The sequence below is a fragment of the Ambystoma mexicanum genome, chromosome 6q, assembly GCF_040938575.1.
Source record: "Ambystoma mexicanum isolate Mex_15411 chromosome 6q, UKY_AmexF1_1, whole genome shotgun sequence".
In the NCBI taxonomy this organism is placed as follows: Eukaryota; Metazoa; Chordata; class Amphibia; order Caudata; family Ambystomatidae; genus Ambystoma; species Ambystoma mexicanum.
Window position 1 is genome coordinate 346,974,827 of NC_090937.1, and position 16,083 is coordinate 346,990,909.

The following is a 16,083-nucleotide window of genomic DNA, read 5'->3' on the forward strand; positions in this document are numbered from 1 at the left end:
TTTACCAGTGCCGTTGCATTCGGACCGCCATACTACGAGTTGGGCACTCGCAAGCACAACTCGTTGGATGCACCGGCACCATTATGAACGGTGCATCCGAACACCCCATTCCCATTTGAGCCCTATAGGGGAGTTCCATATTACGGGCACCCGGCAATGGGAACAGACCGGGTCCGCCAATGTCGGAATCCTTACGTTAGTCCCCATTGGCGAGTGCCGGTAAAATCACAAGTTTGGCGGCAGCCGCACAGTTTTTAATGGCACAGCTACTGCCAAACTCGCAATGAGGCCCAATTTGCCCTACAGTCAATTTTTCCGAGCAAAACATATTACCTCACAAGATTCTGCTTTGATGCTAGAAATGCACAAAAGGGCCCTGAAGTATACAGAGAGAGGATACCCAGAAAAAGTCATAACAGCAGCAAGGGACAGATCCGTCCAAACTTCCTGAGAACACTTATTAAGAAAGAAAGTTAAGGACAAGGAGATCCCATTTCTGTACATGCTCAAATACTGGAGCCAAACCCACCAAATCACACGTCTCATCAAGAAGACCTGGAGAATAATACAACTGGACCCTCAACTACAAAACTTTTCCCAGAACCTCCACTTATTGTCTACAAAAGAGGCAAAAACCTAAGAGATCAACTGCTGAAGGCAACAGGGACCAGAGACAGAAGATGCTACAAACCAAAAAACTGGGAAATTTTGCCTGTTTACATTGCAGCAATTGCAATAATATAATTAAAGGGGATTACGTCAGACACCCACAAACAGGCGCAAAAATTAAACTAAGACATTTCGCCACTTGCGACACAAAGACAGTAATTTATGCACTAAGCTGCCAATGTGGAATTTATTATGTGGGGCAAACGGGTCGCAAGATGAAAGAAAGGTGTAATGAACACAAAGCAACATCAGGACGAATAACACACGCTCCCCAGTGTCCAGACATTCCACAGAAAAGACACACAATTGCCCAGTTGAGATACTTAATACTTGAAGTAGTACCAAGAGGAAGTGACCACGCCAGGAGGCTAGATCAAAGAGAGGTCTACTGGATCAACAAACTGGACAGAATGAGGCCATACGGAATGAATGAGGAGTTCCACCTAGGGGCATTCCTATGAATTGAATATCCATGTAACACACATATGCACACAAACCAGATCCCCAAAGGGCCCTTCCCTGATCACAGGATGACACTCACTACAGGTGATAGGACCCCCTTGAGAACCTAATAGTTCATTTATGAAATAAGCAATTTGCTTGAAACAGCAACAGCAATTTAGGCGAAATAATATATGTGGACATTTCTTTGGTCTTGATCAAATGAGTTCCCATGGGACTGCAAAAAGGGAATATCAGTTAATGATTGACACACATAATGTGATTATAACAAGGTATGCAAACCTGTAATAGAAAGTGAACTGTATGTTTGATTTGCCGTCAAGAATGGTTTTATACTGCATTAGAAATTGAGGTACTATATATTGCATAAGAAGCGGAGGCTAAACTGCCCACAACATACATCTACCATACACTGGGAAGTGAGGTAGTAAATTGCCATGCTCCAATTGGAAGAGAAAACGGTATTTAAAGGAACTGCAAGATGTTTTGATGAAATAATGAATAGTGATATGGTTACAATACTACCATACTAGTAGACTGTGTGCATGGGTGCCCCTGGCCCACATATACCTGAGTCTAAGACCGCATGATTAATAACTGCAAAGCATTTGACTTTTGCTACATTTCTGAATCGCGGCCGCCGTGCAGTGATGTCATTTGTTTACATGTGATGTCACTGCACAGATGTGCGGAAGCGTCACAGAATCTCCTTTTAGTGAACAGATCTGGCGTGCACAGACCGCCATTACCCCAGGAACACATGCATAGAGGCAGCACTGAAATCGAGAGGTGAGTCACGTTCGCATTAGACACCGTAGTGATTACGTAATTAAAAACAGCAAAAGCTAACTTGCTGTACACAGCTGACCTTGCATGTGTTTTTTCGCATTATTTAGATCGCTGAAAACTACCAGCGGAGAGAGATACAATTGCCACTTAGATCCATGCCAAGTGCGGATTACCCTGATCCACAATCCAAGGACAATTTACCCATTGAGGTAAGATCGCAAATTAATGGCACTGATACACAAAAATTCTAATGTGCATTAGAAACGGAACAACATATTGGACATAATATTGCATTGTACCGACCTTGAGGACAGAGTCGTACTATAACCCAAAACCCGCCTGAGCAGCGCAGCATCTACTTCCGTGATTTGGGGAATATTTACCTTTTGAGGTAAGCAAGACACATCATGCCTGCATTAAACTAGTTAAATATAGTGTAAACGGAACATCACTTTTTCTGTATCATTTTACCATATAGATCCTGGTGATTAATCGAGCTGCTACCCAGAAAACGCCAGAATACGTTCTTATGATCACAGTACAAGATTGAAACATTGCTGTACATGAAATTAAACACCCATCCAGCAGGTAGGCTTTTAGAACATCGTGAGCAGTATACTTGATGCATAGCAATAATATCTAGCCCTAAAGTACTATCTACACCATCTTAATTAACCAGGCCATATCGCCAGTAGGAACAGGCAGTCTTGAACCTACCAAATCTCCACCAAATACCCCAGTCAGGGGGCACCAAGGGGCACCCATGAGAGGTAGGGCACCTCAAAATAATATATGTGGACTATGTATTACAATTTTGCTTAGAGAAAGAACCTTGACTAATACAAACCTTTGTATTACCTTTTACTATGTAGGTTTGGCTGAATGAATTAGAAGACTCTTACAGATTACGATTACTAGCTAAGCTTTTTGCTCCTGAAGAAGGGAACTAGAGTCCCGAAACGCGTTGAGCTTATTTTTAACTATGTGTCATACCAAATAGATCGACATGTATGCAACAGACAATATGCATTGAATATTGTGGAAAATATTTGTCTGAAATGTTGATTCTTTGTTTGCTGTTTGTTGATTTGTGTAAACTGAAATATATATATATATATATATATATAGTGTTGATCATGAGAACATTTCTGAATACAATCTAGAATGGAAATTGAACAAAAGGCTGTATGGTAATTACTTCAGTATAAACAGCATTAGTGATGGGTCCACTTGTTAAGCATTATTTTTCAAAAGAATATTTTTGTATATGAATTTGTAAACACTACCAATCAACTAATGTCTGTCGTTTGACAATAACTTTGAGTGTGCAGGGGACGCAAGTGTTCCACAGCTCGTGGACACCGTTTTCCCTTGTTCTCCAGCCTATTGCAACCTAGTGTCAGGAATGCGTTAAACTCCTCTGCACCTCACTAGTACTGTTGAACCAACTTAAGATACTTTTATAACATTAGGTGTGGGCCTGTGTTACTTTCCTTTTCCTGTTTGTTAATTTTGTACCTAAAGGAATGCCTCAGTACCTACATTTGTTTATTGAATAAACTTGCTTCTTTTACAAGTTTGCCTACATTGTCTTGTTCCATTGCCCACTCATCACCATTGGCCTTTGAACAATCACACCTGGCAAATGGGCTTAGGGTGTTTCTTTAATGTTAATGCAATTTGTTGAACCATCTCTGTTTAACGCTATAAAATAATGCAGAATATTTTAGGATTATGCCTCTAGACCAATGTGTGACTCGTTCTGCATCTCCTAAACCTAAGCCTGTGTTGGTATGGCTCTGGGTGGCAGAGTCGATTTGTCTTATTCTCAATTTTTGTCCCCAACATACACTCTGCACACAGACACTTCGCAGCTCTGACCCCTTTCTAAGACAGCCCTCTATTACTATATACCTAGAGCTTACCTCGGGAGAGATTATGAACTTAACAATATGGTTTTTCAGCCCCACAACACATAGGAACTCTTGAGCACATCTCAAGGTCATCACGTACCCATAACATGGCTTAAAACAATTCCAAACACACAGTGCCATATTTCAATCATTTCAAAGAGGGTACTTAAGGACAGTTTTCAAACCTCCCCCTGTCCTAACTTTCCTAGTCTATACCCAATAGCCAATCATTCTTGGTTTTATCTCTGCCTTCTATTGCGTGCTTAAGGCCCTCTGATCGGTTATTTCCCCCTCTTTGTCCTCTTCTACTTACCTTTTCCTTCTTCGTCCCACAGACCACAATCTGGCCAGCTCCCTTGGTGGGGTCACAGTTCCTCCTTGCCCCACCAAGATTTGTCATTTTAAGACCACTACAGTGTTGACGTGTGCAGTATAAAATACACTGAATATGGCATAGAAAAACATGATGAAAATCATAACTACTGACTCTAGGGAACGCATTAGCAATATCTGTTTAGATGAGACCCATACTTTACATAACTGAAACAGGTTGTAGCTTAAACACAATATGTCGCTAAGGAATTTGGCACACAGATGAGCCATTGTGAACAGACTTTATTGCAGTAAAATGGAGCAACTTTTGAGGCAAACACCAGAAGTAGGTGGCGCTCTTTCTTTGGCCTGGTTGCCAACACTGGGACAATGGTGGCAACATTGGAAGAACAACTTCTAGAGGGAGCAGGAATCCTGAAATGGCTGGACTAGCAATGTTGTCAGTCACCATGATCCGGGGTTCGTAGGCGACCTTCCAGATTGAGAAGACAGCTGAAGTGTGGCTGGGGTTTCCAGCAAGTTACATTTGGAGGCAAATGCTTACTACTGATCAAATATTTGCAAAGCCTGAATGCAAGCAGAGGAGAAGGGAGCACAAAGAAGATGCCAGAGGGGTAAGTATATGCAAGAATGATAACAGGTAAAGGCTGAGAGGTGCTAGACACTCACACATTGCATCCAGACAGCAAAATTCTTCTCTGACCTAATTCATTCTTCTATCACTTTTCTGTCAGTCCATGCCACCATATATGTAGTGCGGTAGGAGCACACTCTTAACCTAGGCTCACCTTAAGAAAGTTGAAGGTTTATAAAAATTGCTTTTCTGTTCAGTTCATAAGAAGGGTAAGTGGGTCTGCTGATAATGGCACTCATGGGCACCTGGCTAGGATTCCCCTAGAAGAGCTCTGGCCTGGAGACACTTGTCCCATCTTCACAAATGCTCCAGATATTCAAACCTCCCCCAAAATATTTTCTATGAATTATGCTTACTGAGTTACTCTCAGGTTCACCAATACTTTCATATATCTGCAGGGTAGATCATGTCTGCCATTGGACCATCTCTGAATGATACATCCAAAGTCACTTGCAGCACCTGGAAGTAGGCAGAAAAGTAATTGTGATCATTTGTCGACAAACACACACTTTTAGAGCAGTATGGTGAAAGCAACATAGTTACTCAAGGTAGGGGTTTTGTGGACTTGCCTGGGTTGTGAGACATCAATCATAGCCCCTTACAGCACTTTTACATGCCGTTTAAATTATCTGTTATACATTACTCCTTTGGGAATGCAAAAAACTACATTAACTGGTTGATTAGGGCAACATAGGTCACATTGTACCACAGGGTTCAATATTGTCTCCCTTGCTCTTTAACATGTATATGTTCCCCCTGGCCTTGGTCATATAGAAATATGGTTTTGAATGTCAACAATAGGCAGATGACATGCAGATCCTGATTGATCTTCATGGAAGGTCTAGTAGAGGCAGGGAGGTGACAGATTGTTTAGGTGGAATGCAGTGATGGATGCAAGATGGTTAAATGGCAATAAGACAGACGTCCTGTTGCTAGACAGTGCAACAGAACCATCTATTCCATTTCCCTGGCTATCTTATTCTGGGAGACCGCCAGGACCAGTGGAAGCGGTTTGAAATCTTGGTGTTTTGTACGATAGTCAATTGACTTATGACCCACAGGTGGATGCTATAGTGAAGGGGCTCATTTTCATTCATACAATATTGATAGGTGCAGGCTTCTTTTAGATATAGATCATCTAAAAGTCTTAGTCCTTGCAGTAGTTCTCTCAGGAGTGCAGTATTGTTTGTCAATCTATTTTAGTATTTATAAAAAACAAACCGCTAAATGACATGCAATACAAGATAGAGGTATTCGCACTGTCTTTGGAATGAAAAAATTTGACCATATTTCCTAGGCTCGTCAAGAGCTTGGCTGGTTACAAAATGATGATTTGGTCCAAGAACGGTCCTCACTTTAATCAGAAAAAAAGTGAACGGAGTTGCGCCTGAATATCTATCTTATATGGTTCAATCGTATCAGCCAATGCGTTCACTCAGATACAATTCCAAGAATCTATTGGTGGTGGCAAGTTTCCACGAAGTATCTCTGGGTGGTGGTAAGTGCTTGTCAGTCCTGGGTTGCCATTTCTGAAACAACGGACTAATTCAAATCAAGACCACTACGACATAAAGTGGTATTAAAGGTCGTTCGAAAAAACGTTTTGGGTCCTTTAAAATACCATAAATACCAGGTGATTGTGATATAATGCTGTATAATCTACCATGTTGAGTGTGTTGTCTTTTGTGTTATTATATTTTCTTTGTTTGATGGTTGTTGTTTGTAAAGGTGCCTTGAAACTAGTTTTACTAGTACTTCTTTGCGTTTGCTAAATAAACTACTACTACTACTTGCATTCTATCATAGCTGAAGACGATTCTCCATAGCAAACTGCCTGAGGGTTCCTGTCACTGAATTGAGTTTCTGTGTTCCCCAACTACTCATGATGCTATCAGACCTAATGAAAATTGGCCGGGCATGGCCATGCAACGAGGCGAAGCACCAGCAGGATCATCCTCAAGCAAATGTTTGCTCTAATGTATTTCTGTGGCATTGCCAGACGTGAAAAGAAGGGAGTGAAGAGGATCTTCAATCGTCTTACTTTGCTCCTGCCACCAAGTCAACCAGACCTCTGGGGCAAACATTCAGTGGCTGACAGTGCCTGGGCTGAACAATCTTTTCATTTATGTCTCTGAGTTGGACGGTCTGGGGCACAATCCGGAGGTCTACCAAAACACATGATGTTATCCAGTATGTGACTGTCTGTAATCACAAAAACCTTCTGTTTCTAGGCCCCGCATGGTTCCTCAGTAATTCAAACACACAGGGATGCTAGCCCAGTTAATGGTCTCTTAATCCTTAATTGCAAGCCGAGACAGCCAGGAAGCAGACAAAGGATTCCTACAGGGGCGTCCTTTCACCAAAATGCCTGGTGTAGCGGAAGTGACATCACACGACCCTTGACCTCTGATGACATCACAAGAAGTGATGTCATTTGACCACACCCCCAAGTGATATCACGGGAAGTGATGGACACAACGTTTCACCCCTTTACAAAACAGGAAGAGGTATCATATAGCATTGTTTCTAAGTACACTGCGAAAAATATGGATACGATTTCACTGTAAAGATATACATTTCATACAAGAATGGATCACCATATGTATCGTTAACATCAGTGACTATAAAGCCATATTACCAAATTACTCTGAATGCAAGGAGACATCCAAGGCCAAACGATAAAGTGTGTTATAATATAGCACTTATGATTAAGAACTTCATATAGAACAAATGTACATACAATATCATCCAACCTGTGTTGGTACTCATTTATCAACCTCAGCAGGATGAAACGCTGAGTTGACCTTGCCAGGAGTCAAACCTGCAACCTGCAGATCCACACACATTGCAGCACCGAGTGCTCAACCCACTGAGCTATCGTACCATCTATAGTTATCAGAAAACCAGCCATAACAGAAACAAAGAGCCACATACTGCTGGACACAAGCCAGGGGTCTCAATATAAAATATATATATATATTTTTTTAGGGGTAGCAAGGCAGACCACAGGGGTAGCCGGTGCGACCCCTGGTGATCCCTAAATGACGTCCCTGGATTCCTAAATTCTGATTGCTCCTTTAGCGCCAGGAAATGAGCTTGAACCAATACCTGTGTTCTGGAATTGCCTCCAGATAACTGCCCTATAACATTCTATGCAAAAATGGAATGAAGAACTTTAATAAATAATTGCACTTTGGTCTAATTCGTATGAACCATTTGCTGACAACGATCTGGACCTTAAGAGGAGAATACCTGTCACTGATATTGTCCTTCATACAGAGATGACTAATAGCTGGCAGATAGCCATTACCAAATTATTTTCTATTTCCAACACTTCTAAAATAAATGCTGGCGAAAGATGGAAATTCAGAGATACTTCCCCAAGCCCCAGCAACCTTACTATTAATATTTTTCACAATGTCACCACAAGGTTTAAAGCTAGTAACATATGTGTATGTGTACAGGAGAGTCTAGACTCTCAGTTTATTCACTGAGGCATCTCTATTAATAAATTAAAAGAGACGAGCTGGTTAACCCTTCTCCATGAAAGAGATGTGTTTTTCTCATGGTGGTATGCAGGGCTTTCAGGCTGGCTTTGTCTAAAATTAAGTGGTTATTCCCGGAATGTCTTAAGGTTATCTGGATTCACAAAATAGCAACAACATTCCATTGGATTTGATCATAAGAAGTGGCAAATATAGCCCATGTCAGACAGCAACAGTCACGCTTGTTAGGAGCAATCTTACTTTTGGCCTCCATCATGTTATGTTATGTTATGTTATGTTATGTTACTTTGCATTTATATAGCGCCTTATGTACGAATTGTATGGTCTCAAGGCGCTGGTAGGTTGAACGACCTCGGGAACCGAAGTTCAAGTCATTAGAGAGAGTGGAGAGAGCCAAAGGTGCGTGTGAGCACCGGATATGTGTGCAGCTGGTGTGGCATTCGTGTAATAGCTGCTTCATAGCGGTAGGTGTGGTGGTTGAGAGATCAAGAGTATGTGTTCGTTCTGGCAGGTTTTATCCAGACCGGTTCTGGCTGCGTTAGGCCTGAGGAGAACGCCTGGCTGGAGGGTGTGAAGCCAGCAGTGTTTAGTTAGAGTGATGTGGAGTATGAGGCCAATGTTGGTATGAGAACAGCTATAACGAATGGTGTCATAGTATCTCTGTTCTAGTTGAATGGTGGTGTAAGGAAGAGGGTAAGCATGGTGATGTGATATGATGGTTTACATGCTTTTTCAAACGTTCCATGCACTCCAAACCATTCCATGTATGTTGCGCACTTCTATGTGCTCCAGTCAGTTTCAGGCACTCCAGTCCGCTCCATGCACTCCAGTCCGCTCCATGCACTCCAATCTGTTCCACGCACTCCAAACTGTTCCACGCACTCCAGTCCGTTCCATGCATTTCAGTCCGTTTCATGCACTCCAATCCGTTCCATGCACTCGGATCTGTTCCATTTACTCCGATCATTTCCGTGAATTCTAAGTTGTTTTATGCACCCCATCCACATATTTCACTGTACCTTCCACATATTTCACCCGTACCTTTCACATATTACACCAGTACCTTCCACATATTACACCAGTACCTTCCACATACTTCATCCATTCCATCCACATACATCCCCATTCCACCCACATACGTCCCCATTCCATCCATATACGTCCCCATTCCATCCACATACGTCCCCCTTTCCTTCCACAAACTTCATCTGCTCCATCCGCTCTACACACTCGTCCGCTCGAGGCACTCGTCCGCTCCACGCATTCATCCGTTCCATGCTCTCGCCCGCTCAACGACTTCGCCCGCTCAACACACTCGCCCGCTCCTGCACTCGCCCGCTCGATGCAGTCACCCGATGTACGCACTCACCCGCTTTACACACTCACCCGCTCTTACACACTCGTCCCCTCTACACACTCGTCCGTCCGCTCTGCACACTCGTCCGTTCTGGGCACTCGTCCGTTCTGCGCACTCGTCCGCTCTGCGCACCCATCCGCTCTACACATGCATCCGCTCTACGCACCCATTCGCTCTACGCAATCATCCGCTCTTATGCACTCATCTGCTCTTACACACTCGTCCACTCTACACACTCGTCCGCTCTACCCAGTCGTCCGCTCTACCCAGTCGTCCGTTCTACCCAGTCGTCCGCTCTACACATTAGTCTGTTCTAAGCATCCTTCCACTTTGCGCACTCATCTGCTCTACACACCCATCCGCTCAATGCATGCCCCGACTCAACGTGCTCATCAGCTCTACTCACACCTCCGCTCTATGCACCCATCTGCTCTATGCACCCATCCGCTCAACGCACACATCCGCTCCACGCACCCATTTGCTATACGCACCCATTCGCTCTACGCACCCATCCGCTCCACACACTCATCCGTTCCACGTAATCATCCGCTCTATGCACTCATCCTTTCCATGCACTCATCTGCTCAACACAGTCCTTCGCTCTATACACTCATCCGCTCTATACACTCATCTGCTCTATACACTCATCCGTTCAATACACTCATCCGGTCTACACATTCATCTGCTCTGTGCACTCCTGCGCTCTACGCACTCCTCTGCTCAATACAGTCATCTGCTCTACACACTCGTCCGTTCTATACACTTGTTTGCTCTATGCAATCGTCTGCTCTAAGCACCCTTCCACTCTACGCATTCGTCCGCTCTACACACTCATCCTCTCTACACACCCATCTGCTCTACATGCCCCTCTGCTCTGCACACTCATCTGCTCTACACACTTACGCTCAATGCATTCATCAGTTCCACGCGCTCATCCGCTCCACGCACTCATCCGCTCCACGTACTCATCCCCTCTATGCACTCGACCATTCCATACACTCATCTGCTTTATGCACTCATCTGCTCTCCACAGTCCTTCGCTCTATACACTCATCCGCTCTGTACACTCATCCGCTCTATACACTCATCTGCTCTATACACTATCCGCTCTATACACTCATCCGCTCTATACACTCATCCGCTCTACACTCTCATCCGCTCTACACACTCATCTGCTCAACGCATTCATCTGCTCAACGCATTCATCCGCCTAGCGCATTCATCCTGCTCACGCGCTTCATCCAGTATGCCGATTTCATCCGCTGCACTCACTGCGTTCATTCATCATGCATTATCGGTTGAGGCCATGTCACTTGGCATACGTACTGGATCCGTTCTGTGCTCTCTGTTTCATGCACTACATCCGTCTCATGTACTTGAATTGTCTATTCTGTACTTTCCATTTATGCCTTGCACTCATACATTCCATGCCACCTGTCTGTGTACTCATCAGTCTCGTGTATTCATCTTTCCATCCTCTTCTCTTTATTCATTTCGTCCATTTTGTTCATTTTGACCATTGCAATCATTACATCCATTTCATTAATTTAGACCGCATTGCTGTTTTCGAACAATTTATTCTTTTTATCCACTTCACTGCTTTGATCTACTTTACTCATTATATTTCGTTTGTCCTTTTTGTTTATATTAGCGGTTATTATTTGTCGATTTCTCGCTTGGATCTGGATGTTGTATTGTTATTTGTCTTATTGTTGTTCAAGATCTAGTAGTTTGTTGAGTTGGTGTCATTGAGATGTTGTTATTCAGTTTGAGTTAGTTTGAGTACAGGGTTGGTTTTAGGGGAAGAGGCAAGTTGTCAGTAATTTGCGGAAAGACATTAGATCTTCAGTTAGTCGGATGTGCGGTGGGAGTGCATTCCACAGCGTGGGGGCCAAGGCTGAGAATGATGATCCGCCTAACATGACTGAGTTTGTTTTAGGTATGACTAGGAGGCCGGCTGAGCTTGATCTTAGAGTACGTGGGAGGTGATAGGGTTTCAGCTTGTCTTGAAGATATTGAGGACCGCTTTTATGCAGTGCTCGGTGAGAAATGCATAAGGTTTTGAAGGTCACCCTTCGGCGCACCGGGAGCCAGTGCAAAGTTTTGAGGGCTGGGGAGACATGGTCTCTCGGGCCGAGTGCTAGTAGCAGTTTGGCTGCTGCGTTTTGTGCTCTTTATAGTTTATTCAGTTGGTAAGTGTGGACTCTGAGATAGAGGGGGTTAGCGTAGTCCAGTCTTGATATAACAATTGATTGGACCGCGCAGAGTCTGTTGGGAAAGGAGAGGTATGGAAAGATGCACCTAAGAGTTTTAAGGTGGTAGTGGCAGGACTTTGAGACGTTGTTGACTTGGCACGAGAGGTCAGAGTCAAGGGTGCATCCAAGTTTTCTTTTACTGAATTAGAGGGAGTCGGTGAGTTGCCCATGGCAGATGGCCATGGTAGTGAGTGTGGAAGAAGTTTGGTGTTGCCACATACCATGATTTTGGTTTTGGAGGGGTTTAACAAGAGGTGGTTTCTGGTCATCCAGAGCTCTATGTCTAGGAGGCAGGAGGCAAGGTCAGGTTGGCAGTTGGGTTTTGAGTTCAGGAGTTTTAGAATTAGTTGAGTGTCATCAGCGTAGTTGTAACATAGGATGTTGTGTGAACGAATTATCGGTGGGAGGGTGATTAAGTAGAGATTGAACATGAGGGCAGATAGGCAGGCACCTTGTGGAACTCCCATGTCGACCGGTCGGGATTGCGAGGAATAGGTGGAGAGTTGCGTTAGTTGGTACTTATCTTTGAGGAATAAAGCTATCCATTTGAGAGCACTCAAAAATGTTTCAAGACCCCGGGTATTGGTGTTCTGCAGCATAGGAAAGTTGCAGGACGTCAACAGATGGCCCAAATTCAAGGTGGTCTTGAGGCTAGTTGGTCCCAACAGCGAACGGGAGGCAGTCCTTGGCGGATCCTCCCTGTAAAGTTGAAAACGGGGTCAGGAAAGCTGCAGGGCTTCACCGGTACGTCTGCAGTTGTTGAAGGTGCTGCTGGCGTCTGCTTGTCTTCTGCTTCAGAATTCCAGTGGTCAGCTACCTGTAGTCCAAAAATCCTCGCCTTATATGCTGGAACCCATTCATTGACTCCTATGGAGCCTTCAATCAATTGGGGGTTGGCTGTCCTGCAGGACAGCCAGCCGCCCAGTTTTAACTGGTCTCAGCCAGCACACCAACAAAGAACAGTGACGTTTTGGGACCCTCCCTCACTTTCTGCATTGCCAGACAGACTGGAGCTTGGGCGGGCTTCACAGGAGAAGCCCACCAAAGACAAAATTCACAAGGGACACACCCCCACCTGGAATGAATGAGAATTCAGAAGGAACTTGCAAATGAAAAATTGTTAAAGGGCTATTTTGAGAAAAGGGTCACCCATGGGTGCTGTACTCCTGCTGAGAAATCAGCCTACTAGTAACCTGCACAAAAAGGTAGAACAAGTGCACCCTGCCACCAGTCATTTAAATGTGTTAGTTACTTTAAGAAAAAGTTACAGGAGTAGTGGAAATGGAGTTACAATGTAAATCACCCACCCGCCCCCCTCCGCACCGCACCTAAGGTGGTATGTGCTGGTCCCACAAAAGAAAAAAGTTAAGTAAGCTAAAAGTTACCATACTACTCTTTGGAACTGTAGTTTACACAAGAAAATAAAGGAGGCGATTGCAAGGGACTCCTCAGTGTCACTGCACAGATGGTGCTGTGTCTCACAAAGGTAAATCACAGATGTTGGCACTGAAATATATGGAGGAAAGCATACGCCACAAAAGCAGTAATTTTAGATTAGCAGTGAGAGCAAAAGAATGAGTGAGTGGTACAAAGTTCCACTCACACAGGAGAATAAATAAAAAAATACTAGAGACCAGCAAAAAGTGCTGCAGGTCTCAGGTTAAAGGTAATTAGGACAGAAAGTGAACATTCTCCCCAAAATGTGCCTTATCCTGGCCTGCCTACTGTTGGCAACTGGACCACCAGTGTCCCCCTTCTGCCTTGGAGATCACTCATGTCCTAGAATAAGGGAGGACTTCTAAAGTAGAAGGTCTCCATATAGAAAATAGAACTAGTGTTGCAAAGTACTTTCTTGCTGATGTGTGAGTGCTGTAACTGATTAATCTCTGAAATACAACGTTCTTACTTACATGTGAATAGATTGCTGCCATTATGAAAAGTAACTCTGGGCAAAGTGAATATTTCGCCTGTGCGCCACTCTACTATCTGACGAAAACGTATTTGATTCTCATTTTAATTCTTGCTGCAACCGACTAACTGTTGCTAATATTCACTTTTAGTCAGCCAGGGGATCGAACATAAGTGGTTGTAACCAGTTAGTAAAGTGGTGCTCTAAGAAGCAAGTAAACAGGTAATGGTAATATTTCACATTTATTTATGGTTCTAAATTTAAGGAGAAGGTGTTGTTAAGTACATAAAACGTACCTACCTTTGAATTGTGTCCCACTATTCTAGAAAGTAAGAGTTCGTATTACTGTATTATTCCTGAAACTGAATAAGTAAGAGTATTACCAATCAGGGTTTCCTCCCTTTGAATAGCATCTGCCATTCTAAATATTCAATACAGAGTTCTTACTTATTTATGACGTGCATACCGCCATTCTGAAAAGTAATTCACAAGTTCTATTCTTAGGACAGTTTTTCTGAGGTCCAACTAAGGACCTAGTAAAACTATTCAAATGAAACAGTACAAGACACCACTGTTTGTATAAGGTTGTACCAACTGAGTTCATTCTAGCATAGCCAGAGAAGTCAGGCTCATCCTAGGGGGGATAGAGGACAGCAGAATCAGTACAAATGAAATTGCAATACAAATGGGCCAAAGAAAGAAGGGGCCAAAGAAAGACTGAAACACTATGTATTGTAAAAATAAATGGTTTATTTAAATACAATTAGGCCCAGGTAAATCTTGGGGGAATGAGTACTATCACATTATATATAACCACAATTATAAAAAATAACCATGCTGGAAGTTACACAGACCAAAGAATAACCTAATTTTGAACACCTAACAGGAGTTCTTAGGAAGTCAAACCAATAGTTCGTTTTTAGATTACTTTCAGTAAGGAATATAGGGATAGTAGACCCGTGACGCTCAGCAAGAAATCACTTAGTAAACCACCTGGACAATATACTTTTTGTGAATAGTGGAACACTTCTACGAACAGTAAAACACCTATAACTGATTGAGGATAACAGTTAGTCTAGGGAAGTTGGACATTGGGATGGAATATTCAATTATAGTTGCTTTTCAATTCACAGATGAAAGAAGGCAATAACCAACTTATTTATTTTAGGATAACAGTTATGCTCAAAGTAAGTAAAACCTATACACTTTTACAGCAACTTAAAGGCAGGTATAAACCGTAGACTGTTTTTGTGAAAACAGACCAGGGAAAGCAAAACCCAGTGTTACCCTTTATGAATGACAGTCATTCTAGGAAGGTAAAACCTAATGCAGACTTATTCTGTACAGGCTAACAGCAAATCAGGGGAACCTGTTAGCCAGTTGGTGACACTCATACATTCACCATAACAGGAATAGTGAAGTGAAACCAACAGCATTACTTTTGGGACAAGCACAAGCAAATCACAGGTAAGGAAATTACATCTACTTTCTGTTAGAATGGCGAAATGTTTCATATAATTTTCAGAATGGCAAAATATTTCTATGGTAAGTAAAACAACCTTAAATATACACACTTCAGAATTGCAGACCATTTCTAAGGTACGTAATAACTTATGTAACTGTACACTCACAGAATTACAGTTACCAATCAACTTTGTTTGCAAGTAAGTAACTTTTAAACATGTATTGTCTTTTCTAGACAAAAGGTCCAATCCTTGGAAGTCTTCCCCTTATTAGGGCTAAGAAAAGAGAAGGAACATCCCAAAGTCTACAATTGTATCATCGTCAGGTGGGCCTCAAGAAATATACCTCAAAATGGCTTCATGACAACCTGGTAGCAGGGTAGTAAAATGTGTACTTTGCTCCTGTGCCTTATCTTCTTTAAAAGCGTTGAAGCCGAATGTGTGTTTGTACTCAATAAAACACTTGTTTTAAACTAACCATGCCTGTCCCTTGATTATTGCGAATCCACTGGCAATGCCCGACTGCCCTCCCTTCTCCCGAGTCGCAGTCCAGATGGTATATCACTCTTCCAGTGCCTTAGACAATCTTCAATGCTCTTTAGTGCCACAAGCTGCCCCATTGGGCTGACAGAGGCCGATTTAAAGGAAAATCAATGCAGTGCCTTTAGCATCAAAATGCATTAACCTTAAACAGGCAAAGGAACCTCTCACCCTTGGGTGGCTCTTGAGCTGTCACACAGAGTATTTATTGCCTCTGTACTTAACACTCAATCTTTTTGATACACCTTGTATT

General features: G+C 43.0%; 1 long non-coding RNA gene across 1 annotated transcript in view; it reads left to right on the forward strand.

Moving 5' to 3' along the window:
• Positions 1-16,083, forward strand: part of LOC138516024 (uncharacterized) — a 250,544-nt gene that overhangs the window by 220,682 nt on the left and 13,779 nt on the right. The gene's annotated exons all lie outside the window — the stretch shown is intronic.